General features: G+C 46.8%; 2 long non-coding RNA genes across 4 annotated transcripts in view; both read right to left on the bottom strand.

The window, feature by feature from the left end:
* Positions 1 to 27,452, bottom strand: part of LOC137440032 (uncharacterized) — a 99,851-nt gene that overhangs the window by 31,430 nt on the left and 40,969 nt on the right. For 2 of the 3 annotated variants that reach the window (XR_010987038.2, XR_013621497.1), the window contains exon 2: positions 14,885 to 14,961. The exons of the other annotated variant lie outside the window; for it this stretch is intronic. This is a non-coding gene — a long non-coding RNA (uncharacterized LOC137440032). The remainder of the gene's footprint in view (positions 1 to 14,884; positions 14,962 to 27,452) is intronic. 3 annotated transcript variants of the gene reach the window in all.
* LOC137419478 (uncharacterized) lies at positions 1,677 to 3,410 on the bottom strand. The gene is made up of 2 exons (XR_010982893.2): positions 3,157 to 3,410; positions 1,677 to 2,703 (listed from the first exon to the last, which is right to left on the bottom strand). It is a non-coding gene; the product is annotated as an uncharacterized LOC137419478 (long non-coding RNA).

The following is a 27,452-nucleotide window of genomic DNA, read 5'->3' as shown; positions in this document are numbered from 1 at the left end:
GCTCATGGAAGGACTACATTTGCAGTATAGAATTGTTTCCTCCTATTACCCCAAGGTCACCTGTTTATATTTATCTGGAGCTTCGTTCTCATTGATTTTGGGGCATGCAGCACCTGTTCAGCATTTTGCTTAAGTGCAGAGCTCTGTCTTATTGTAAAATTGAGATCTTCCTCACTGGACAAGGTTCAATCTTTATTCTCTTCGCCATACATTATGGCTGCTCTGTGCGGCTGTACAGACCTATATCTCAGCCGAGGAGGGGGTCCTCACTTTATTGACTTTTTCCAACATCGTTTCCAATTATTGGCGACATTTTTTTTTACAGCTGGGCAGATGGCTTTTCCCCAAGGGATGCTGGAACTCCGGCTGCTTCTCAGGGGTCACGGATGGCGCTCAGGGAGTCATGCCAAGAAAGCAAATGTCCAAACCCCGATTTCTTTGATTATGTGGAATGGGATGACAGTATATTGCAGAGGTAGGACAATCACCTTTGAGCTGTGAGTTCAGATATCAACCTGACTATAAGCTATCATCAAAGTCCATCACAGGTGGGACGTTACATCAATGAGTGCACAATCCCTCGGATGAACGTCGGCCAGCATTAGTTGGTAGATGGGAACGATTCCACTGTGTCTCTTGAAGAGGAGAAGCAGCGTTATCACCAGCACCCTAGCCAAAGTACAAATTACTGCTATAACATGCAGGGGTACTGCATCAATGGCAGAGCAGAAACTCGGTAATGATGCAAATGGCGAGACAAATTCCTAATTGAAACGCAGTCCAAAATGTATTCACGAACAACGATATACATATACAGGACATGTATATATGGCAGATAAGTTGGTGATACCAAGTACAAATGATGTAATTGTGCTTAAGCATTTAGCTTTTATGATTTATGTGCTTTGTTGTCGCAACACAGAGCAAGCCAAGATTTCACTGTCCTGAGCAAAAGTCAGTTGTGTGTTTGTGTCCTTCCCCCTCTCTCCCCATCTTGTCTACCGCTCCCGATGTTATTTGTTTTATGTGTCTGTTTGTCTTTCTGTGTGATTAATGTTCGCTCTTTCACGAGCCTCGATCTTGTATACAAAAAACAAACAAAAAAAATAATAATAATAATTGTCCTCACCATTAGTGAGACAGTTTGCATGATCCTTGCAAAGTACATGCTCAGTGCAGTCTTACACGAGGGCCTGTCATGATTTTTGCCCTATGTCTTACTGTTTCTTATGTCAGTGTGTTCATTGTATTTTTTAAATTTTATTTAATTAATGTTATAATTTTAATGTCATCAATTGCAATGGATTAGTAAATAGCTGTGTTGGAAGACTCTCTTGTGCACCACTGGTGGAAAACTAGATTGTGGAAACAATGTGTTTGGGCATGAACCAGCTAATGGGACCTACGTATGACAGGTTTGGCAATATGTTTGGCATGAACGGCATATAAATCAAAATGGCGGAGTGTGGAGAGTCAGCCGCTGTACTGCCATAATGACATCAGACGTAATCACATCACATTGTCATGTGACCAGATCCTCAGCTCTGATTGGTATACGTTTCAGGGCACATACATATATACATACATACATACATACATACAGACAAACACTATTCGAGACGGCTTTGCCCGATGGGCGACACCGTAAAAACGTTTTTATTAATTTGTGTTCTCCATATTCTCATAAAGGTTTATTGAAAATTTAATGACAAAATCTCAAATAGTATATATAAGAAAAAGAAACATGGAAACACATCTCGCATTGCAGACAGAATAATAAGGCCTATTTGTACTTATTCTGACTTTGACTTTTAACATTTTGACCCAATTATTATTTACAAGCAGAGTACCCACCCTACAGGTGATCTTGTTCTAAGCATGCAACATGTTCTTCTGACACATACCATTATTTGGGTGGTGTACAGGCAACTGGCAACTGCCTCAATCGTACCCGAAAAAAATAAAATAATCTGGGTTACATGCATGAAGGAAAAACATGCCTACTACTTAGAATTCAAAACACCTAACTGAACTGGAAAACGTGGGGACAAGAATACTGTACTGTAAACGTCAGGTACTTGTAATACCCTCTCCCACCTGAAGGCGGTGCTACACGATACACATTTACATAGATAATTTGTGTCCTCTCTCTCCTCCCCGCCCCACTCCACCCTCGAAGACCACCGGCAAATATAATACATCCCGATACACTAATTGGGGTCATGCTGATTCTATGTAGCAAGTCTGGATGTAATCGGCCCGGAACTGTAGGAGTAGTAGCACGACAAATAAACGCACACACACGAACACACACACAAACAATTAATGAAACAGATTCTAATTTGGAAGTAAAACGAAGGCGTGCACAATGAAACAAGATTTCCTCAGAATCGACCCTCGTGCCGGGGACGCGACGACGCCACTGCGCCCCAGCCTTAGAAAACCAACCCTATATAAGTCAATACCTCCAACGACACAGGTGCGCATTCGTGCTGCGTGATGTCATCGCGTTTTCACCTTAAAAGACCCTCATCTGTATTCTCATGTGTTTGTTGAAAATTTGATGACCAAAACGTTGTGGCCTGCACAGACGTACACTGACACACAAACACACATGGAAGTGATTGCAAAACCACGTCTCCCGCTACGTGGTGGATGGGTAGCAATCTGCTTTGTCTTGAGTAAAGTCTGCAATTAAGCCATCTGAAAAGAGAGAGGAGATGGAAGAGGAGTAGACACCAGAGACACACTGCAAGGTGAAACCAGGACTCTGAAGAAGAGTTCGGCCTTAACGCCAGTCATATGACGTTTTCAGGTTAGTCTGGGGTGGAGACACTCATTGTGAGCCTTGCAAAATGAACTAAGGTTGCTCTCTGTCAGGTTATCCTTCCATGATGAGAAAGCTAGCTGCTTGACCGTGATTGCCTTGCCACGTAATTCAGTGTTTTAGGTTTGGCAGGATGAATACATGATAGCTGCAGATGAAATGAGTTAAACTTTACATTAGAGACAGACCAGGGTAGAAGACCAGTCATTGTGTAACAAGGCAGACTAGGAGGGAATCTAATCTCAGACACACCGACACACAAACACACAGAAGCGATTGCAAAACTGCATCTCCCGCTGCGCGGCGGAAGGGGTAGCAATCTGCTTTACCTCGAGAAAAGTATGCAGTGAAGCCAGACCTGTTGGTCAGTTTGAGTGAACAGCTAGAGTCTGCAGCATTGGTTGTAGTTCACCAACCTCAGTTAGTGAGATTTGTACTTTAACAAGAACAAGGACTGAGAAGCTGAGGGGAGCAGAGGAGGAATAGGAAGAGGTATTTGAATGGAAAGTTAGTCATCACCACATCCAAGAGGAAGGATGTACAAGTTACAGAGATCCATGATGTTGGAAAGTTTAGAGATTGGGTCAGACTCACAGTCACAGCAGGAGACCTTAGCTGCAAAACCATGGCTGATTGTTGCAGAGATATCAACCAGCCAGCTGGGCATGATGTCAGTTGAAATTGCCACAGAAGAGTAACAGAAAGTTCGGATGGACAGTTACGAGTCGATTCCAGATTGCATAAATAGTTCGGTATATATGGAGTCATCATCGTTACATGAACGAGTGCACCAAACAAGCAAACATAAGGTGGTGGCAGAGAGGAATACGCAGCCAGATTTATTTGATAGGGTGAGGAGTTAGTGTGAAACATTGACTGTGGGGGATAGAGTTCTTGACGTAAACTGCAACACTACCATTGGAGTGTGGATCAGGCCTGTCGAAGTGCAAGAAATTTTTTATTGGCAACGTTACACAACATAAGGATCTGGGGACATTCTGTGAGAGAAAAGAATGTCAAAATACACAATGTCCAGAACAGCAGTGGAAACCTTCGATTCCAGGTTAAAGAATTTCAGTGACTGCAGATGCAGTCACAGAACTTTTCGTAATTTACCGAATGCTGATGCAACAAAGACTGTTACTAGCATGATTGATTAATATGGGTATTTTGGGAATTTTGAAGGAGATGGGAATCAAGGAGATCCCACAAGGAGATGGGAATTTTGAATTTGACTGGTATTGAAACAACATCGGCATCCACATCATTAAACATTACTGAGATTTACCACTTTCAAATGAAGAAGAGGCTGTAAAAGCCGTGTTAATATCAATTCTCAAATACAAGCGAAGAACCCGTCCATACGGAAGGGTTAATTGTCCCAGAATTTTGCACGGGTTAATTTACTCACAATTGTCGTATTTTAGTACGAGTTGTAATACCGGGAATCATTCCATCCATCAGCTCATAGAAGTTAAATAAATAAACACAGACACTTCTCAAATTATAGGCTGATGATTCACATCATGATGTAACCTACCCTCTTTAATTAATTAACACTCATGAGGACTTTTGATGGGTGGTGTTGTCTTATTATGGGCAGCATTTCAGCACCAAATCAAAATTGCCCTTGGGATATGACAACACTCGGAGACTAAACCAGGTGGGAATATCACTCTCCCTGAAATGATTACCTTGCAGTTCTTGTTTTTTCCTTACAATCTAGCGATGATATGGTAATTGTCCAGCCTGGTGTTGGCTTAGCGGTTAGGGTACGGGCTTGGGATCTTAGGATCCTGAGTTCGCATCCTGGTCGATCGCTGAATTAACGCCAGGGGGGTTGACCCAGCCTGTTATCCTTCAGAAGTCAGCAAATTGAGTACCAGCTTGCTGGGATGAATGATCCCGGTGTGCACCCCGATTTAGAATAGGTACACCGTATCCCTGCAATCGTAAGATGCATGTGATGCATCACATGAGATGCATGTGATGCATCGTAAGAGGCGACTAAGGGTTGGCGTCAGGAAGGGCATCCAGCCATAAAAACATTGCCTCAAACAGGGAACCATCCCGCAAGGCTAACCTGCAAGGTTAAAAGATAACGAAGTCATGGGCCCCGCAAGGCGAACCCCTGCTCTAGCGGGGGGAAATGGCCTTAAACTATCATTCATTCATTCATTCACTTAGTTTCCAAAAGATTGAAATCGAAAACCTTCATACTACTGCTGTCAAATTTGATCCCACAACCTGTGGGATTCCTGGAGATAACTCAGTTAACCAACTCATAGGTGAGCACCCAATTGTGTGTATGAAATAGGATATTATATCTAAAAAATACCATCCTCCCAGACCAGGTTAGGGTACAATCACCGTGTGATTTGCAAGGTTATGGTACAAACCTGCAATCATCGGATCGCAAAGAAGAAACTCAGCCCATTGCACAAACCGAAAATCAAATTGGGACGTCAGGCCCTATTTAATTATTTGCATGCAAACCTTTTCCATTTGTACAAAATTTCTTCTTTAAAAAAAAACAACATTTGAACACATCCTCAAATTTATTTTCTTTTAAAGATAACTATTAAAACACTTTCAAACATTAGTAGCAACCTCCATGTCGCAAGTAAGAAGTTCAACTTCTTTTTTCTTTTCTTTTTAACAACGTGTAGTATTTTGGAAAACTTCACTCAGATAGTGGCAATCAGTGGCACCGCCATGCCCCGATTATGTTGATACAACCTACAGATTCGCTCTATGGGATTGATTAATCTTAAAAAGGCTGCCCAGGTGGTGTATTAACTTACAGTCACATGAAAAACTAAGTACACCCCATGTAAAGTTTTGACTTTTTCAACATATTTCAACATACAGCTATTTGATCTTCATTTCAACAATATTGAGAGATAAAGGTGATATAATAAAACAAATATCATGAAACATTTACATTTTGTAGTCCATTGTATAATTTAAATAAACATAAATGCAAATTTCACATGTGGAAAAAGTAAGTACACCCTTGGCTCTAATAGGTGGTATTGCCCCCTTTGGCAGAAACAACCTCAAGTAGGCGTTTCTTATAACTGTCTACCAGTCTCTGACATCGACTGGGAGATATTTTTGCCCACTCCATGCAGAATTTTTTCAGCTGTGCGATGTTTGAGGGGTTTCTTGCATGCACAGCTCGTTTCAAATCCCCCCACAACATCTCGATGGGATTTAGATCCGGGCTTTGACTTGGCCATTCCAGAACCCTCCATTTCTTTCTTTTCAGCCATTCCTTGGTGGATTTACTGGTATGTTTAGGGTCATTGTCATGTTGCAAGGTCCACCTTCGGTTGAGCTTCAACTTTCCAACAGATGGCCTCACATTATCCTCAAGCACCCTCTGGTACAATGAAGAATTCATAGTGGATTCTATGATGGTGAGCTGCCCAGGCCCTGATGCACAAAGCTGCCCCAAACCATAATATTTCCACCACCATGCTTTACAGTTGGTATCAGGTTCTTGTGGACAAATTCTGTCTTTGGTTTTCGCCAAACATGTCTTCTGGTACTGTGGCCAAATAGCTCTCCCTTTCACTCATCGGTCCAGAGCACATTGTTCCAGAAGTGCTGGTCTTTGCCTAGGTGATCATTGGCAAACTTTAGTCTTGCCCTGATGTTCTTTCTGGACAGCAAAGGTTTCCTCCTGGCACACCTCCCATGTGGATCAAATTTGTGCAGCCTCTTTCTAATGGTAGACACGTGCACTTTGACATTAACAGTGGCAAGAGCTACCTGTAGGTCCCGTAATGACATTCTGGGGTTCTTAGAGACTTCTTTCAACATCTTGCGGTCTGCTCTCGGGCTGAACTTGCTGGGGCGGCCTGGCCTGAACCAGTTGGCAGTTGTTTGGAATCTTCTCCACTTGTAGATGATCTTCCGGACAGTCGAATGATTGATTTCAAATTTTTGGAGATGTTTTTAAATCCCTTCCCAGACTCGTAGGCATCTATAACCTTCTTTCTGAAGGCCTCAGAGAGCTCTTTTGATCTAGGCATGGTGACGCCGCACACTTCAACAACAAAGAGCAAACCAAACGAAATGTCTGAGGTTTAAATAAGACAGGTTCCTCCAAGATCCTCTCTAATGATGTTCTAATCATTTGCACCTGAGCTGGTGCACCTTATTCTCATTTTAGGTATTTGAAGTAGTGATAAATGTATGGGTGTACTTACTTTTTCCACATGCGAAATTTGCATTTATGTTTATTTAAATTATACAATGGACTACAAAATGTAAATGTTTCATGATATTTGTTATATTATATCACCTTTATCTATCAATATTGTTGAAATGAAGATCAAATAGCTGTATGTTGAAATATGTTGAAAAAGTCAAAACTTTACATGGGGTGTACTTACTTTTTCATGTGACTGTATAGCTTATTTGCAGCTTGAAGCTTTTGAAATCCATGATGGTATTTATTATACACAACAACACAAATTGGTCTTTGCTGAGTCACAAGCCTTTTGCTTAAACACCATTTTCGAAAATGCTCCCCCACGAGATTGAAGCTGGCATGCAAAGCAAAGATATCAACGACAGGAAGTGAGTTGGGTTCAGGAAAAAGGTGAATTTTAGGCAGGAAGAGGCAAAAAATAAACAAAACTAGAACAGCATTCAGTAGAGCACACACCTCTGCCAGGCTGAACAGTTTACATTATGTATCCCACTGATAGGCCGGATCTGGATCCGGACCTGAACCATATCTATGGGCTTGTTGTTGTCACCTACCCAACTCATCCACCGAGTTTTGTCATAACTCGTCCACAACCTTTTGAGATATCGTACTATATATCGTTTTGGGTCCCAATCAATTAAAAAATTATCGGATCCAGATTTTCACCAAAATCTAATCAATTCGTCCTTGTCAAACACCCAAGCTGTCCACCATGTTTTGGCCGAATCCATCCATAACTTTTTGAGATATCCTTCTCACAGACAGCAGACAGACAAACAGGGTTGAAAACATAACCTCTGTCCACCTTCGGTGGCGGAAGTAATAAAAACATTTTTTGCTATAATTTTTTGGAGTCCATTTTTTTTTTTTTCATGGACAGACCTACATTTGTAGCAAAGGTTTGTGTACAAAACACCCAGTTTGCATATCAGTAGGCAGGTTTGGGACATCTTGTTCAAAAACAATATCCTCACAAATAAACAAGCATTCTGCGTATTGCGCTGCAATACATGTCCCCTACCAAAGTTCAAAGTGCCATAACTTTGTCAAAAATGATCGAATATGCAAATTCATGCATGGTTGATGCTGGTTTTCAAACTTGATCTGAGGTATGCTGAGACACATGTGTGTCACGCCTCGCCTCGTTAATAAGCCCGCAAGGTCGCTCCGTGGAGCGGCCTGCACGTATTGCACTGTGTGAATTATATAATTACCAACTCACGGTCTGAGGTACTAGTGATTCAAGAGATATCCATTTTTTAAAATATTTTCGTTTAACTAACGATATCTGCCAAACCACGTGCCCTATCGCAAATTCCAAAAGGACATTTTAGTAGACTGACATGCTGAACAGGTCTGTGAAGTTTCCCCTCGATTGGATCAAAAATGAGGGAGGAGCTTGGTTTTAAAGGTTCATGCTTAAAAACGTCATAACTCTGAAAACATGTGACACATGACGTCATGCTCACTGACTTTTTTGTTCGTCATGGGTATGCGATTCGGCCTGCAAAGTTTGGCCTCGATCTGTTCAGCCGTTACAGAGAAAAAGGGGTTTTCGTGTTTTCACGAAAAACAATATGGCGGCCGAACCACGTTACCTGTGACGTCATAATTACCATTAAAATATTTTACAGACTGATTCCCCCCTATGGTGAAAATTTGATCTCAATCGGTCCTATTATTGCAGAGAAAATCCTTTTTAAAGGAAATTAAAACTTAAAATGGCACTGAGTTAAGGATCATCAGAATTATCAGAATTCCCAAAGGTCAAAGTGCCTAACTTTGTCAAAAATGATCGAAACGTCGTGAAGTTCGAACTGGATCTGTAACTTATCATGAGGAAACCATGTACCAAGTTTGAAATCATTAGCATTAAGAGTTTAGAAAAAAAGTCCAGAAAACTGTTCTTTGCGTGACGGACTGACAGACGGAGGGACGGCGTGCAAACCTATAGTCCCCTCGGTGTACACAGGTAGGGGACTAATAAATCATGAGCCAGAATATATATATATATATATATATATATATATATATATTTACATATATATATATATTTACATATATATATATATATACAGTGGAACCTTGACTTACGAGTGCACCAACTTACGAGTTTTTCGAGATACGAGCCGTCGCTCGGGCGGTTTATTGCTTTGAGATGCGAGCCGAGATTTGAGTTACGAGCTTTCGCCACCCGCCACCAGGTGGGTTCCGGTCACGTGGTTATCTTGCCGTGCAAGTATCTCTGCCGTATATCGCTGCTGCTTTGTTTTCGCATTTTGGTTATTTTGGAAAATTTCTTAGTTTTAACCATGGGTCCTAAGAAATTGAGTGCCAAGGGAAGAGAGGATGATGTGCTTGGATATAAAACACGCAATCGTCGAAAAACATGAGCGAGGTGTGCGTGTTGTCGACTTGGTGAGGCGGATGTGAAGGCAGCTGAAGATTTTATTATAACTGAGAAGAAGAAGAGGATGATGTGCTTGGATATAAAACACGCAATCGTCGAAAAACATGAGCGAGGTGTGCGTGTTGTCGACTTGGTGAGGCGGATGTGAAGGCAGCTGAAGATTTTATTATAACTGAGAAGAAGAAGAGGATGATGTGCTTGGATATAAAACACGCAATCGTCGAAAAACATGAGCGAGGTGTGCGTGTTGTCGACTTGGTGAGGCGGATGTGAAGGCAGCTGAAGATTTTATTATAACTTTTGCCGAACTGATAGAAGCCGAACGATACATCCCCCAGCAAATCTTCAACTGTGACGAGACAGGGCTCTTCTGGAAAAAGATGCCGAGGAGGACGTATATAACGGCAGAGGAGAAGAGCATGCCAGGCCACAACTTGTTCAGAGTGCCGGCGATAGCTCGCCTTCTCTTTGTGGAAAACACGGTGAGATCCTTAACATCCAACAACTAATGGGACGCAAACGGGGCGCCCAGTTTAGCGGTACACACATTGATGAATCACCCTGCCTGTGATTCACCCATGACAGGTTATAGCTGGGTCGGGATTCAAACCCAGGCTGGACAGTTTAGAGTCAAGTGTGCGTACCTCCAGTCCAGGCCATCCTGCCAACTTGTATGCTGCATACAGGTGAAATATAAAGCGCGAGATATTTTTATATATACTGTATATTTAAAAAAAAATTGGTGTGGTTTTTGGCGGGCTGGAACGGATTAATAGCATTTCAATGCATTTTAATGGGGAAATTTAATTTGAGAAACGAGCAAATTGAGTTACGAGCTCGGTCACAGAACGAATTAAACTCGTAAGTCAAGAGGTTCCACTGTATGTATATATATATATATATATATATATATATATATATATATATATATATATATATATATATATATATATATATATATATTTCTGTATACAGGATCGAGGCTCTTGAAAGAGCTAACATTTATCACACAAAAAATCAAACAGACACACAAAACATATAATTAGGGTAGCGGTAGACAAGTTGGGGCAAGAAGGGGAAGCACAAACACAACATTTGAGAGCAGGGACATCGGGAGATCTGTGAGAGGGAGAGGGCTTGGGGGGAGGAGGCGTGGGAATGGGGGGGGGGGGGGGGGGAATGGCTAGTTGAGTGCATCTCATCACAATTTTCAAGCTTGAGACAGCAGTTTTCCAGCATGCTTCCGATTCTTTTGAATAAATGTGGGCTCTGGGTTGGTTCCGTTGGCTTTCCCTTTTGTAGTGTGATCTGGTGATTGCAGATTCAAATCCTGGCCACTGGGTTGGTAATGACAACCTATCATGTGCATTCCTTCACAGCATGTACTGCATCAGTGGCCCGATAATGGTGATCCAACCTGCTCATTCTCTGTATGGGATTGAGTGATCTTAAAAAGGCTGCACAGGTGGTGCGCTAAGGATATTGGCAGCTTGAAGCAACTGTAATCAATCCATGCTGTTACTTGGCTAAGCTTGCACACTACTTGTTGGTTTACAACATCATACAGTGGCTTATTGATGTAAAACGTAGAAACGATAACCCCTAGCTCCACACACTTCTCTTTTATGACAGTCCCTGCCAGTGTTACACCCTGTGGCCCAAGACCTGTCTGTCGACCCCGGGGGCAAGTGGGATCATGTCCGTAGAGTCTAACGTGGCTTAAGGCTTCGGGAAGAGCTTGTACATAAATTACTTGCAGGACAAATACATTACAAGATATTAGTGTGCTTTTACATCAATTTTAAGGGCATTATGTGAAAATGGAAACATTAACATATGAGTAATACATGGAATTTCAACCCAGGCTCGGAGCATTATGAGCACCACATGGGAACACAAAACGTGGCTACCGCTAACTCACTCATTCAGATGGAAATACCAAAACAGGCTATATAACTTTGCACAATATAACATGAGGATAGATGAAAATAAAAAAGCACCACCGTTACAGGCCATGCATATTCTTGCACTTTAGAGATCGGTGTAAAAGTCTATCCAAACCACTCCGATGTACATTCTACACCAGGGGTTCTTAACCTTTTTCCCTGTCAAGACCCCCAACGGATTGCCCACGATGTCCTCATACCCCCTTCACCAGACTGTTGACTGACCAAGGCGCACCTGAGGTGCGCATAGCTAGAGGGGACTGGGGGCATGTCCCCCTAGAATTTTTTGATTTCTCGGTGCTCTGTGGTGCATTCTGAGGGGTGTTTTTCCTTTAATTGGCTATTTTTTAGGATGAAAATTGGTAACTTATTACCCAGAAAATGGGCCAAGTTCGGGGATCCGCGCCTGATTACCAGTCCCATTCGGTTCCAGTGTAACTTCAAAATATCTCAACAGCTTAGTTTTACATATGGATAATTAGGAACAGAACAGGAAAGAAAATCATTAGGATTTTATCCCTATTTATTTCTTTGCTTGTTAACAAACAAACAAAACAAACTAAACTAAACTAAAACAGGAAAGTTTTATGCAAGCCGTTTTACTAATCTAGTGAGATTGTTGCTGCTGTTTTCGTGCAATCAGAATATGGAATCGGGGCACAGTTCGTGACAACGCCACTCACATATCATCAGACACATCAAGTCGATTTCTCCACTTTGATTTCAGGTTCAATAATGCAGAGAAACCTGTTTCACAGAGATACATAGTTGTGAAGGGAACCAACACATTCATTGCCCTCTTCGCCAAGCTAGGGTAAGCTGCTATCTGCTCACACCAAAACTGCTTAAAATCCAGCCCAGCCTTTCCGAAATCAGCTTTCTTTCTTCGATCTTCTTGGAACTCGATCAAATCATCCTTCGCTAAATCGTTGTCACTCATCATAGATGAGTAATTTATTACGAGTCCCATACCCCCAGATTTTGGTCCCCATACCCCCAAGGGGTATGGATACCCCAGGTTAAGAACCCCAGCTCTACACATTCTTGCTTCAATTACATGCAAATTGGGAGAATCTTTGCTTTAGATAGCCATTTCCTCTTTCTCGATCTGACTGAAGGTCAACCTCAGACAAAAAGTGGCAATTACATTTGATTGTCCTGGCCTATGCAACAACGGATAGAGAGGCCGGGATAATCAGCAATGACATCTTCATTTCAAATACTATCAGTACACAATTCAGACGTACAAACGGATAAAAATAAACGATTCACGTCGAGTGACGCAAAGCCACTGGCAACAGGCCCATGACGCTAGATGTTATCTGTGACCACAAAAACAGACAGGAAAAGTGATTTCTCAGAAATTTTGGTGAGCAATGGTTGGGGCATTTGTCATCTGCATATTTGTTAAATTTTGTTAAACGAATGGATTGCAGATTGATAAAACTACATTCACCTCTTACTGCAGCTCTGTCATTGCTGATTATAATCGCCGGACTCCCGGAAAATGTCGTAATATTGTATTAAAGAGCAGGAAGTGCTTTATTATCACTCATTATTTATGATATCCAACCTCTGATTCAGGAATCAACTCGGAAATAAAATAAATAAACTTGCCTCGTTCGGCTATCAAATTTATTTGCATGAACACATTTTCTTTCCACATTGATCCAACCTGAAACGATTTCAAGTGTTCCTGTAATTACCTGGATGAGTTCCACTTCATTGCAGGCTGTGACAGGGCCTAGTAGTAATGGTGACTCCCAATGGCTTCAAAGGAAAGCCTCAAGAACAGCGTCTCTCATGCATCACAAACATGCAAATTGCACCCCTTTCTCTGGGTCGCTGGGCATCAAAAGCAAAATTTGTTTCACTATAAGACTCTCCCACCCTTTATGGTGCTGTAATGGCAGTTTAACTGCAGTTTAACTGCCATAACCACTCCCAGCAGTACCACTCTGACAAGCGGGCCACCAAGCGATGGTTGGGAGGGTGGTGAAAGAAGGGAGGACTTTCATTGAAGGAATGAATGACTGATCGTTTTTAAGGCCATTTTTCCCCGCTAGAGCGGGGGGTTAGCCTTGCGGGCCCCATGACAATCATGGTTCCCTGTTTGAGGCAATGTTTTTATGACCGGATGCCCTTCCTGATGCCAACCCTTGGTCGCCTCTTACGATGCGCAGGGATACGGTGTACCTATTCTAAACCGGGGTACACACCAGGATCATTCATCCCAGCAAGCTGGTACTCAATTTGCCGACCTCGGAAGGATGACAGGCTGAGTCAACCCCCCTGGTGTTAATTCAGCGATCGACCGGGATTCGAACCCAGGATCCCGGTATCCCAAGCCGGCACCCTAACCGCAAAGCCAACACCAGGCTCGCTTCACCAGGCTTCCAGGCAGACTTTCATTGTTGAAGCATAAATTATTGCAATGCACATGCAGGCCTCCACTCAAAGAGCAAGAGTGAATGATTAGGCAACGGCTGCGACTTAAAGGAAAGTACCAGCCAACCGGGAAGGGCTCCTACAACAGAACATTTAGCAGGACTTGATCGCTATGGAAAACATCGCAAGACATTAAATACTGGTGGCTGCAACAAAAGCTTGTTTTTAGTACTTTACATGCTCTGGTATTTGATGGCCATTGCTCGTTGTATGTTGCCATTGGACACTGCTAGATTCCCTAAGCTCAGACCATGGCAGCTCTTTGTATTTCCCGTACGAGGATGATACATTCCAAGATGCCATTGCTGCCTTAGTCTGCCAAATGCAATCATGAATCTCAGATCCGACTACATGTGTCCTAGGCTGATAATAGGCCTAAGACTTGAGAATTCTCTTTTCTGACATGTATGGAGAATGATGATGTCCACTGGGCAGTGCGTCAACACGAGCCAATTCCAGGAAGTTTGCCTGCCACCATCACGATAGACCGGTGCTTGTGGAAAAGAGTGAGGTTGGAGGGAGAATGTTGAGGGGAGGTGGTAGGAGGGAAGGAGAAGGTGTTGGGGAAAGAGAAAGATACATAGATACAATGGCCCCCAAAGCAATGGCACATCTGAAAGGTACACGGCAAAGGCGAGACAAATCGAACACCGCTATTAAACGCCCGTCTTAATGATTTCATAAAAAGTCGATCTGTTTATGGGCATTCCATGATAGACTACTGGCACACAACAACCACTCACGGTGCATGGGACAGGAAGCACCAGATTGTTGAGAGCACGGTATCTTAATCCCTTCTGAAAGCAAACAATCTTTATTGCGAGTTCACATTTCTTGGCACTTTTCCTCCCAACAGGAAAATCCCCAAAGCATACGTTTCTTCACTGTTACTTCTTTAGAAGGCAAACGGGATGCATCCTGAGAATACAGAGGGTTCTTTTTGAAATACTGTATATAATTCAAGCTTTGAGAAGGTTTACAAAAGCCATATTGTTACCTGTGCAATGAAAACGATTTTAAAACAGCCTCACCTTGCCTTCACCTCTGCACTGCAGGGCCGATGCACTTATGCTGAGTCACTGGTGGCCAGGGAGGTTACTGGTGGGGGCTGGAGAGGGCAACACAGTGATGTTTGTCTGTGAGTCGCTATAATCGAGCCTTGCCAACACAAACCGCATCCACATCTCGCATTGCCTCCGAGCCACTGTGCTGAAGACCACAATGCATGCAGGCAACTCTCAAAGGCCTTGTTTTTTATGTTGTGTAGTGTACAAGGTTAAATTTGGAGAGAGAGAAAGGAAGAAAAAGAAAGAGTGGGGAAACATGTAGAGAGAACGAGAACTCAATGTGGGAAAGGAGGAATAGACGAGGGGAAAAGACAGAAGTGAAGGGAAAACAACCGTTAAAATATGCAAACAAGCAAATAAATAAAAAGAGGGAGTGTAGGTAAATAAAATAAGGGCACAGAATGAAAAAAAATAAAAATAAAAGGGTGTTCCTTAGATTACTGTATTTTGGTAGGAAATCAAAATATATCAAGATATCTGATGGAGTGTGATGCTGGAACCAATTTCGATCAGCCTTTCCCGTTGATGGAACACTACTAAGGTAGCTGAAACAACTGACAATTCTTTTATTGCTAGTCATGCCCGCTCCCTCCGGAAGCGAGAGGATTTGTTTTCAGAATTGGCATCATTTCCACCCGCAGTACCCTCTCCTAGGGGACAGTGGTTAAACCACTAGCACTATTCTACGTGTACAGGTGAAAATTGCAAGTCTTTTCCACACACTCACAGGGGGAGGCGGTGGTGGTGGAATTGGAGGTGGGATTATTTTGTACCTGTGACCTTACCCTCCATACCGCAATAACAAATTCAAAATTTGGTGGAAGTCGGCCAAGCTGTTTTGCATTCTATAACAAACAGAGACAGGAATTGCCATATTTTATATAGGACTAGCAGAAGTACCCGGCATTGCCGGGCGGGGAGGGGAGGGGTGTGGATGGGGGGCATGGGAGTGGAGGGGGAGGGGGTGGAAGGGGAGGGGGGGGAAGGGAGGGGAGGGGGGAAGGGAGGGGAGGGGGAAGGGGAGGGGTTTGGGGGAAGGGGGGTTGGGGGAGAGGGAGGGAGGGGGGAGGTGGGCAAGGGGGAGGGAGGGGGAGGGGAGGGGAGGGGGAAGGTTTGGAAGGGGGAGGGAGGGAGGGAAAGGGGGGCAGAGGGGGAGGGGGAGGGGGGGAAGGGGGGAGGGAGGAGGCAGGAGAGGAAGGGGGTTCATATATATGCTGGTGGGTGAATGGGTGAATGCAGCATTCATCAAGTTTCTGAGTTAAGTGTGATACCATTATGTGTGATTACCATTGTTAAGTGTGATTGGCTGCGCATGCGCAAGATTGGAGGTCACGTCTCTTCAAAGCTGTCCATGCGCGCACGCTTTCGAAGTTAAGTAACTTTTCACAATTGTGTTTTTGTCGAAACTGTATCTTTCTTTCGGTGAGTGTAACCATTGGTATGTCTTTAATAGTATTCTTGGTGTTGGTTTTTCATACCTGTGTACAGAATCGTCAGTTAGTTCGTGTCGCGTATTCTGAGGCCTAGTGTAGTACTAGTAGGCTACTGTGTCTGACCTTGGCTTGAGGCTTTGTTTCTGTCTCAGCGGTTCTTCGATTGCACTCGCAATTACTTTCGGTCTCTATTTTTCACGTTTCACGTTCGGTCTCTGTCTCTGTTTTCATCTCAACTCAAAAATAAATAAATAAATAAATTTTAAAAATTCCCTTCTCTGTTCTTATCCATTGTTCGTTCTTATTTGTTCGTTCGTTCTTCGACCACGTTGTTCGTGATCACGTGATCACGTGTTCACATTGTTAAAAAATGTTTCAACTGTCCCCTGAAGAACTGTATTCTGTCAAATACTATAACACCTTTTTCTTCTTCTTCTATAAAAGGATGCTTTCGACTTGCTCACCAAATCTATTCATTCCAAAAAAAAAATTCCATCTCTTACAGTTACAGTGCCTCTTTCATACATTCCCTAAACTCTCCAGAACTCCAGCCATCCTTCAGCGTCCTCAAACGTATTTTTGACTCGAAGGTCTCAAGAAACTTATTTTGCAATAAATGTTCGTTTCCCATTAATCATACATTTTTCAAAATCCAATCTCACCCCTCTCCTCCAAATCTTCCCCATCACCCCTTCCCTCCAAAACTTCCCCATCACCCCTCCCCTCCAAATCCACCCCCTTGCCCCTCCCCTCCAAAACTTCCCCATCACCCCTCTCTTTCAAATATTCCCCATTGCCCCTCCCCTCCAAATATTCACCATCACCCATCCCTTTCAAATCTTCCCCCTTGCCCCTCCCCTCCAAATCTTCCCCATCACCCCTTCCCTCCAAATCTTCCCCATCACCCCTCCTCTCTAAAAACTTCCCCATCACCCCTCCCCTCTAGATCTACCCCCTTGCCCCTCCCCTCCAAATCATCCCCATCACCCATCTCTTTCAAATCTTCCCGCTTGCCCCTCCCCTCCAAATCTTCCCCATCACCCATCCCTTTCATACCTCCCCCCCTTGCCCCTTCCCTCCTAAACTCCCCCCACACCCCTCCCCTCCGAGACTCTCCCTCACTCCTCCCCTCCTAGACTCCTCTCACCCCTCCTCCTCAAAGCGTCCTCCCCCGCTTCTTCCCCCTTCCAACTTTCACCTTCATCTCCCTCAACCTTCTGCCTCACTCTTCCCCTCCTCAAATAACACCTCACTGGGCCTCACCCAATCACCATCAAACCTTTTGTCCACCCCATTCTTCCCTTTCTCCAAGCTATTCTGAAATCTCTGACACACCTTCAACAGCTCTCCATACCTCTTCCTCCTCTTCCACATCTTACCCTACCGATCCCCCACCCTCTGTTCTGTATCCGATGCTCCCCCTTCCTCTTCTTTAACAGTATGGACCTCAAACATCCGGGGCCTTCGCTCAAACTTGTCTGATCTCTCCATACAGGTTGCTTCTGACAAACCAGACGTGATCTGCTTAACAGAAACTTTCCTCCTTCATGATGTCTCTGATTCCTTGGTATCTCTCCCAGGTTACTCCCTCCTCCGGTATGATAGACCTGAGCCTCGTCCTGGAGGGGGGGTTGCTATCTTTATTTAAAAAACTCTCTTCCTCACTCGCCCTGCACTGCCCTCTCTCCACCTCACCCCCAGGAATACCCTTGGCTACGGCTTCCCCTTCGCTCCCACCATTAGTTCATATGTGTGTTGTACCGTCCACCAAACAGTGATGACTCCATCTACATCTCGCTGTCTGATAATATGGACCAACTTCTATCTACCCATCCCAACTCTCTCTTCCTCATATGTGGTGATTTCAATTGTCACCATGCCAGTTGGCTGGGTGTGGGTACCTCTCTCACCAGCCATGGCTCTTCAGCAAAGGACTTCTGTGACTCACTGGGACTGACACAATCTGTCAATTTTCCGACCCGGATCTCAGTCAACGGAGCATCTTCTCTTCTGGACTTGGTTATGAATAACTTCCCTGAAAATGTCTGCTGCTCTTCTTCTGCTCCAATCGGCTCATCTGATCATGTGCTTGTTAAAGTGGACATCTCTCTAACCATTCTCAGAGAGCCTCCTCAGCGTCCATGAGTCTGGCATTTCACTCAGGCCAACTGGCACGGTCTTCAAGCAGCCATCAATCATCTGGACTGGTCTCCCATCTCTACCGCCTCTGACATCAACTCATCCTGGGAATTCTTCCAAAGTAAATTGCTCTCTCTCATGCACAGATTTATCTTATCCCATCTCGTCTTCAGTTGTCATACCCTTCCTCCCGTCCATGGTACACGGAATCTTGTGGTGAGGCTATTGCCCAAAAACAACTTGCTTTCGTCTCCTGGAAAGCAAATCCAACGGAAGGAAATCTCATTTCCTTTCACAAAGCCCGAAACAAGTGTGTCCACCCTCAGGAGAGCCAGGAAACAATATCTCTCCGTTCTCAGGACAGAACTCTCTTATCTGTCTCCCTCTTCCAAATCCTGGTGGCATCTGGTCAAATCTGTTTCTGGTGTTTGTTCCCCCTCCATCCCCTCCCTCACCTCAAACGGCTACACGGCTGACTCCGCACGTGAATAAGCTGAATGCCTCAACTCTGTGTTTGCCTCTAAATCTTGTGTCCAAAACCCATCCCTCTCTGTACCCACCGTACCCAGTCATACCCAGCTGCTCCTGGATTCTGTGTCCTTTCCTCCTGACAAGGTGGAAAAGTTTCTGTCAACCCTCGACTCTGATTCTGCAACTGGACCTGACGGCATCAGCCCACGGGTCCTAAAATCCTGTTCTTCCGCTCTTTCACTCCCTCTCTCTGTTCTCTTCACCCTCTCTTTTGCTCAAGGTCATCTGCCATCTGCTTGGAAATCTGCCAACATCACCGCTTTGCACAAAAAGGTGCAAAAACAAATCCCAGCAACTACAGACCAATCAGCCTTCTCCCAATTATCAGCAAAGTCATGGAATCCATCATTGCTTCAGATATGAAATCTTTCCTCTTCTCCAATGGCTTGAACTCTGATCATCAATTTGGTTTCAGACCTGGTCACTCTACTCTGGACATGCTGCTTCTGCTTTCTCAACAATGGATGGAGGTCCTCAATGCCAAACAGGAAATTAGAGCTGTCTCCCTTGACATATCACGTGCCTTCGATACGGTCTGGCACCCTGCTCTGCTCACCAAACTCTCCTCTTTTGGTATCCACGGAAATCTCCACGCATGGCTGGTGGACTTCCTCTCTAGTCGTAGTCAACGTGTGGCCCTGAATGGGTTTCTCTCATCTCCTCTTCCTGTTCAGGCTGGAGTTCCCCAAGGCAGTGTTCTGGGCCCTGTGCTTTTTCTGGTCTTCATCAATGATCTCTCTGACTCTCTTGAAAATCCTCTCTATCTCTTTGCTGATGACTCGACTCTCTGCCGCTCCATTCCTCATCCCTCAGATCGGCAGTCTGCAGCCTCCTCACTCTCTGCAGGTGGACAAAATCACAGACTGGGCAAACAAGTGGAACATGTCTTTCAATCCTGACAAATCTCACACTCTTACGATGTCTCTCCGAAAAGACGGACTGGACCATCCTCCCATCTACTTTCTGAATAATCCTCTCCAAGAAGTTCTGTCACTCAAGCTTTTGGGTCTCACTATCTGCCATGATCTTTCCTGGGAAAACCACATTTCCAAGCTGGCCTCCAAAGCCAGTCGCCGACTGGGCATCCTCAGTCGTGCGCAGTCCTTCCTTGGCACACCTGAGCTCCTCACCACATACAAGGCTTTCATCCGCAGCTCATTGGAGTACTGCTCTCCCCTCTGGGCTGGTGCTCCTGCCTCACACCTAGCTCGCCTTCACGCTGTTGAAACCAAAGCGTTCAGAATCATTGGAATCTCCTGCGATGACGCTATCTCCGAGGGCCTTTCACTTACTCACCGCAGGCAGGTTGGTGGTCTTTCCGTCTTCTACCGACTCCTCTCCGGCCTTGCTCCCCCAGCTCTCTCTGGGCTCTGTCCCCCAACTATTCCTACAGGTCGCACAAGATCTGCCTGCAACCCTCTTATGGTTAAACTGCCAAAATCAAGACTCTCTGCTCACCTTCACTCCTTCATTCCTCTTTTCTCCCGCCTTTGGAACAAACTCCCTCACTCTCTTCAATCCCACTCCTCCCTCCAGGTCTTTAAAACAGCTGTTCACCACCATCTCTTATCTTACCCAATACAAAACCTTGATCTTTTCTACCCCTGCTAATTTCACCCCAAATCCACTTTTTTGAAATACCAACGTCTTTCCTGGAAGTCCTTGGTGTCCTTGCGTTTTATACCTATCCTGCCTCCCCCCAAGCCCTCTCCCTCCCACACATCTCCCGATGTCCCTGCTCTCAAATGTTGTGTGTGTGTGTGCTTCCTTCCCTTCTCTCCCCATCTTGTCGACCACTCCCCTTTTTATATACTTTGTTTGCTTGTTTGTTTGATTTGTTTGTTTGATAAATGTTCGCTCTTTCACGAGCCTCGACTCTGTATACAAAAAAAAAAAAAAAAAACGATTAATTAATTAATCAATAAATCAAAAATACCCTTTACAGCCAAATCACTTGGTCATTGGCATGTCCAAATATCAGCTTCCTAGCTCAAAAGGTGCTTGAGATATTTCCCAGATGAGAAAGAAAATAAATAAATGATTAATAATGAAAATAAATAAATAATAATCATAAAAAGATGCAATAATTAATCAATTGGCTCATAGAACACATAAACCACCACCATTTCATCCGAATCTGTAACAAAATTTTTTTTGTCATAAATCGATTAATTCAATAATTATTCATCGATTAATTGATTAATCAATAAATCAAAGATAGCCATTGCAGCCAAATCACTTGGTCATTGGCAGGTCCAAATATCAGCTTCCTAACTCAAAATATGCCTGAGATAATGCCCAGAAGAGGAAGGAAATGTATAAGTACTGAATTAATCGATAATAATTAAGTAACTCATCAATTAATTGATCAATCAAAAAACAAAAAATACTGTTTTCGACAAAGTACTTCCTCACTATTGTGCCGAAATTTCAGCTTCCTAGCTCAAAGGATGGCTGAGATATCGCCAGGACAAACAAACAAACAAACAACCAGAGTGAAAACTGAGTACTCCCTTTCAGCATGCGTCATTGCCGAGTCCCCTGCGGTGCCTGGCAATGACGTTATGCAGCGCCTGGAGATGGCATCGGAAAGGTGCGGTGTACAATATGAATTTTAAAAGTATATACAGTACTTTACTGAACTCGGCACTTGTCGTTGATTGAAGAGGGTGTTATTGCTGTTATAGAATGCTGTTATTGTGAGTCAGGGCTAAGAGGCTGAGAAGGAGGAATGTTCCCGTGACCTCTTAGGATAAGGTTGAGGTGAAGGTGAATCAACACTATTATTGAGGTGTTACTGTACATATATCTATATAATATCTGTACGTGATTATTGAGGTTGCATGTGAATCAGCACAGAAGATTTTGTCCGTAAAATCCGAAATCCATTAAATTGAGGTCTGGTTGGCATACAGAAAGCATTTTTACCCGTCTATTCTTTGAATGATTTAATCCAACGGCAGAATGTTGTACTTCACAAACAGTCTGTTGTATACACTAAATCATTTGCCAAAGGTCATCTTCCATGTGCTTGTGTTACGTACTACCTCCCCAAACCCCGGTTACGGTGCACCTCAGAGTCTGGAGCGGGATCACGGCAGAAAGATTTGTTATTATGCGTTTTCTAATAAACCATGGTAAAACAACACCAATGCAATTGTTGAACAAAACAAATAATTGTATTAAGAACTCTCACAACCGTCCGTCCGTTCGAAGGTACCGCAAAACATCTGAACCGATCTCAACGATATTTTGGGTGGGTAATCCTGGGAGCCCCTGGAGTAAAATAGGCTATATTGTTTTTCCAATTTCAGCTTTGGTCTCCAGCATTTTCAGGTTTGGACTCCCGCATAACGTTATTTTCCCGGGTACCGCACAAACAGCTGCACCGATCGCAACCTGACGAATGAAAACACACAGTTAAAAATAATGACCTCGGACAAAGACCTTTTATGAGGACGTGGGTTGAATCCCTGCATGAGAGAATGCCAACCCCCTCCCCGCCATCACGGTCGGCTCTCAACTCACAATCCCATGAGATATGCGGAAAGGACGACCCAAAACCAATTATCTTCTTTTTGATTCGTATACAAACATCATTAAAAGTAAATAATGACCTCAGCCAAAGTTCGAACGACGAGGGTGTAATCTCTACATGAGAGAATTCCACAGAGCTATTTGGGCGGTGTATAAGCTAACAGATCGCTGTCTCCATCGATCTTGCCAAGGCCGTAACACCTATCGGCTCAAAGTCCTCTTAACTGTTGATTTGGTCGTTTTTACAATGAAGGAAACACGTATCGGTTTCACGTACACGTATACTACATGGCGATAGTGAATGTGACAGCTCTGAGGCGTCTTTCGCTTCGCATTGCAGTGACGGCGAGCACCAACATGGCGGCTATAAAATTAATATCTGGCTTCAAGCCCCCTCACCACCCAAAGCCTTCAAACAGACATATTAACACGCTCCTCCCCCTTCACTCCCGTTCTTCAAAGCAAAGCGGTAAAATTTGTTGTATCGCCATTATATATTACTCGCAACGGTACCCGCCCTAAGGGCGGTTCTTCAATTGGGAGGCGCAAATGATTATTTAAACGATTTATATAAACATCCGTTAAATCATATCACACGCAAATCATCAAAAACTAAACAGTATTTTTAGAATTTCAATAAAAGCCACATCACTGTTCATATCGGTAAATATTATTCCATAGTGTTTCAAAATCGTGATATCAACTGTACGCTTTTCTTTAGGGGAAAAAATGGAATGAATTTGTACCTCTTCTTCAGCTTAGAACTTCAGGATAGACGACATTGCTGATAAAAGTTCCTTTTCTCTCTTTGAAGTTATTGGCAAACATTTTTATATTGTCGCTGCTGCCAAGTGACGCATGGCATTGTAGCGGCTACCGCTGGGTTTTCACAATCGCCTTGCACCTATCAAGGACGCGGAGCGATCACCATGCCGGGCTCGTCCAGGACGCCCGGGCAGGCCCGCGCTCAACTTGCCAGGCCTCGGTCGGGACGCCCGGGCATGCCCGGGCATGCCCGGGCAGGCTCGCCCTCAACTTGCCAGGCCGCAGCCAGGACGCTGTGCCACGCCCCCTCTCGCCTTTCCTGGGCAAACGCTCCGGGATAATATGTATATATATTGCTGCCCGATAAACGGGCTTTTCAGAGTGCCTGAGTGTTTGGTTTGAATAAAGCAACTCGGATGAATTCCAGCTTTTTTGTCGCGTCCATTCTTCCGATCGACGTGGGAGCCCCAGCTCCTTCATTGGTGACCTACCGACATGGACACGGCAGTCGCCCTTAAACTGCCTACCTTCTGGGAGGCTCACGCGGCGGTTTGGTTCGCACAGGCGGATTCCCTGTTCGCCCTGCGAGGCATCACGGCCGACGACACCCGCTTCCACCATGTGGTAGCAGCGCTCGGTTCGGCCACCGCGGCCCGCGCCCTGAGCCTCCTCGAGAGCCCGCCAGCCGCTGACAAATACGGCGTGATTAAGAAGCTTCTCCTCGACGCTTTCGCCTTCCCATCGGCGGAACGCGCACGGCGCCTGCTCGACCTGCCCGAGCTCGACGACACGCGCCCTTCCGAGCGAATGGACTACATGCTTTCACTGCTCGGCGAGCACTCTCCGGCATTCCTGTTCCGGGAGCTGTTCCTCCGTCAGCTGCCTAACCCGGTACGCCTCGCCCTGGCAAGCACGACGATCACAGATCCCCGGGTCCTTGCCAGAGAAGCCGACAAGATCTCCGCCGCAGGTCAGCGCATCGCAGCGGCGACATGGGACCCACCGCCGTCCGACACAACACCCATGGCGCCCGAGCACCCGGCACGGTCGACGACCGAACTGCCGACGCAATTGGCGGCCGCTACACCGAGCCGACCATCTCCAGCACGACGACCGGGGCCTCCACCTGACCAAGCGTGGTGTTACTATCATGCCAGGTTCGGACAGAAGGCCCGGACATGCCGACCCCCGTGCACCTTCGGCAGGCCGGGAAACGGCCGGGCCGGCGTTCATTACCAGCCATGAGCGCCGGCCACACGGGCAACTTACTGTTCATCACGGATAAAGCGTCCGGACGGCGCTTCCTGTGCGACACCGGCGCCCAACTGAGCGTCATACCCGCCTCTGACCAGGACAGGCAATCCGCGGTTTGCGGCCCCTCCTTGGTTGCGGCCAACGGATCAACCATCCGCACCTTCGGCCCGCGCAACGTCACCCTCTGCTTCGGCGGCCAACGCTTTGCTTGGATGTTTGTAACCGCAAACGTGCCCATGGCTCTGCTAGGCGCCGACTTCCTCTGCGCACACGGACTGCTGGTGGACGTCCAACGGCGTCGTTTAATCAACGCCGAAACCTTCAGCTCCCTGGTATGCACATTGAGCAGCTCCGCGCCGACCGAGCTGGCATGCGCCGTCCCGGCGGCGAACGAGTTTGCTCGCCTGCTCACGGAGTTCCCGGCCCTCACGCGGCCGACGTTTTCGGCCGTCGCAGTACGGCATGGGATCGAGCACCACATACCAACCACGGGCCCGCCGGTCTACGCCAGGGCCCGCCACCTCGACCCAGCCAAGCTCGCCGTGGCGAAGGCCGAATTCGACGCGTTGGAGCACCTCGGCATCGTGCGGCGCTCCGATAGCGCGTGGGCCTCGCCACTGCACATCGTGCCAAAGCCGGGGGATGGATGGCGCCCGTGTGGCGACTACCGCCGTCTCAATGACGCTACCACCCCCGACAGGTACCCGATCCCGCATATCCAAGACTTCTCCGCCCGTCTGGCGGGACGGGTCATTTTTTCGAAAATTGATCTCATACGGGGATATCACCAGGTACCTGTCAGGGCGGCCGACGTCCCTAAAACGGCAGTCATCACGCCGTTCGGCTTATTCGAATTCTTGCGGATGCCGTTTGGTCTCAAGAACGCGGCTCAGGCGTTCCAGCGCTTGATGGACGGCGTGCTGCGTGACCTGCCGTTCCTTTTCGTTTACCTGGACGACATCCTCGTCGCCAGCACGTCCCGGGCCGAGCACCTCCTCCACCTCCGAACACTGTTCGGGCGCCTCAGCGAGCACGGCCTCATCGTCAACCCGGCCAAATGCCACTTCGGCACGACGGCCGTTGATTTTTTGGGCCACCACATCACCAAGAACGGGGCCGTGCCGCTGCCAACCAAGGTCGAGGCCATCACCACGTTCCCGCGTCCCCGCACCATAAAGGCCCTGCAGGAATTCCTGGGAATGGTGAATTTTTATCACCGCTTCGTGCCCCGCGCTGCTCAACTCATGCGGCCCCTCTACGAAGCCCTCCGGGGCAAGCCGGCCAAGCACGACATCGCCTGGTCCGCAGCAATGGATGCGGCCTTCCAAAGCTCAAAGCGGGCCCTCGCCGACGCAACACTGCTCGCTCACCCGGTGCTCAACGCTCCCATCGCCCTCACCACGGATGCCTCCGACTATGCGGTGGGCGCCGTACATGAGCAATGGGTGAACGGGGTTTGGCAGCCACTCGCTTTTTTCAGCCGGCAGCTCCGGCCGAACGAGCTCAAATACAGCGCGTTTGACCGGGAGCTCCTCGGTCTACACCTGGCCGTCCGCCATTTCCGCCACCTCCTGGAGGGCCGACCTTTCACGGCGTTCGTCGACCACAAGCCGTTGGTTTACGCCATGGCCAAGGTCACGGAGCCGTGGTCGGCCTGCCAACAGCGCCACCTCTCCGCCGTGTCGGAGTTTACCACGGACATCCGGCACGTCGCCGGCAAAAACAACGCCGTGGCCGACTGTCTTTCCCGGGCCAGCGCGAACGCGGTCCACCTGGGTGTGGACTTTGCGCTTATGGCGGCGGACCAAACCACCGACACCACGGTGCAAGCCCTCCGGGCGGCGGACACGGGCCTCCGCCTGGCCGACATCCCCTTCGCGGACACTGTCCTGCTCTGCGACGTCTCCCAAGGCCAGCCTCGCCCCATCGTGCCCGTCACCTGGCAACGCCGCATCTTCGCCTCCCTCCACGGCCTTTCCCACCCGGGCCGGAAAGCTTCCCAGAAGCTGGTGTCGGCGCGATTCGTCTGGCACGGCCTTCGTCGGGACGTCCGCGATTGGACCAGCACCTGCACGGCCTGCCAACGGGCCAAGGTCCACCGACACACCCAGGCCCCGCTGGCACCTTTCACCGTGCCCGAACGACGTTTCGACCACGTCAACGTGGATCTGGTGGGCCCCCTCCCTCCGTCACGGGGGTTCACACACATGCTCACCATGGTGGACAGGACCACCAGGTGGCCGGAGGCCGTTCCCCTCGTCTCCACCACCACCGCCGACGTGGCGCAGGCTTTCATCGCCACCTGGGTCGCCCGCTTCGGCGCACCGGCGGACATCTCGTCAGACCGCGGACCACAGTTCACCTCCGAGCTGTGGGGCGGTCGCCCGCAACCTGGGGGTCAAGCTCCACCGTACTACGGCCTACCACCCCCAAGCAAACGGGTTGTGCGAGCGATTCCACCGCTCCATGAAGGCCGCGCTCATGGCCGGCCTTCAAGACGGCGGTTGGGCCGACCGGCTGCCGTGGGTCCTTTTGGGCCTCCGCACGGCCCCCAAGGAGGACCTCCAGGCATCCACCGCCGAGCTTGTCTATGGCCAGGCGCTACGCGTCCCGGGCGAATTCGTGCCAGACGCTACCAGTCCCTGGTCCGCAGCTCACCAGCGCTCGGACCTCCAGGAGGCCGCCCGACGGTTTGCCCCCGTGCCAACATCCCACCACGGTGACCCCCAGTCCTACGTCCCCCCAGCACTTCGCACAGCGGAGTATGTTTTTGTGCGTCACGAGGCACATCGGGGGCCGCTCCGGCCGCCGTACGACGGGCCCTTCCGGGTGCTGCGATGGGACGACAAGTCGTTCGTCATCGACATCGGCGG

The sequence above is a fragment of the Myxine glutinosa genome, chromosome 1 (genome assembly GCF_964187855.1).
Source record: "Myxine glutinosa chromosome 1, kmMyxGlut1.1, whole genome shotgun sequence".
In the NCBI taxonomy this organism is placed as follows: Eukaryota; Metazoa; Chordata; class Myxini; order Myxiniformes; family Myxinidae; genus Myxine; species Myxine glutinosa.
The sequence above is the reverse complement of the archived record's forward strand: the minus strand, read 5'-3'. Positions and strand labels throughout refer to the sequence as shown.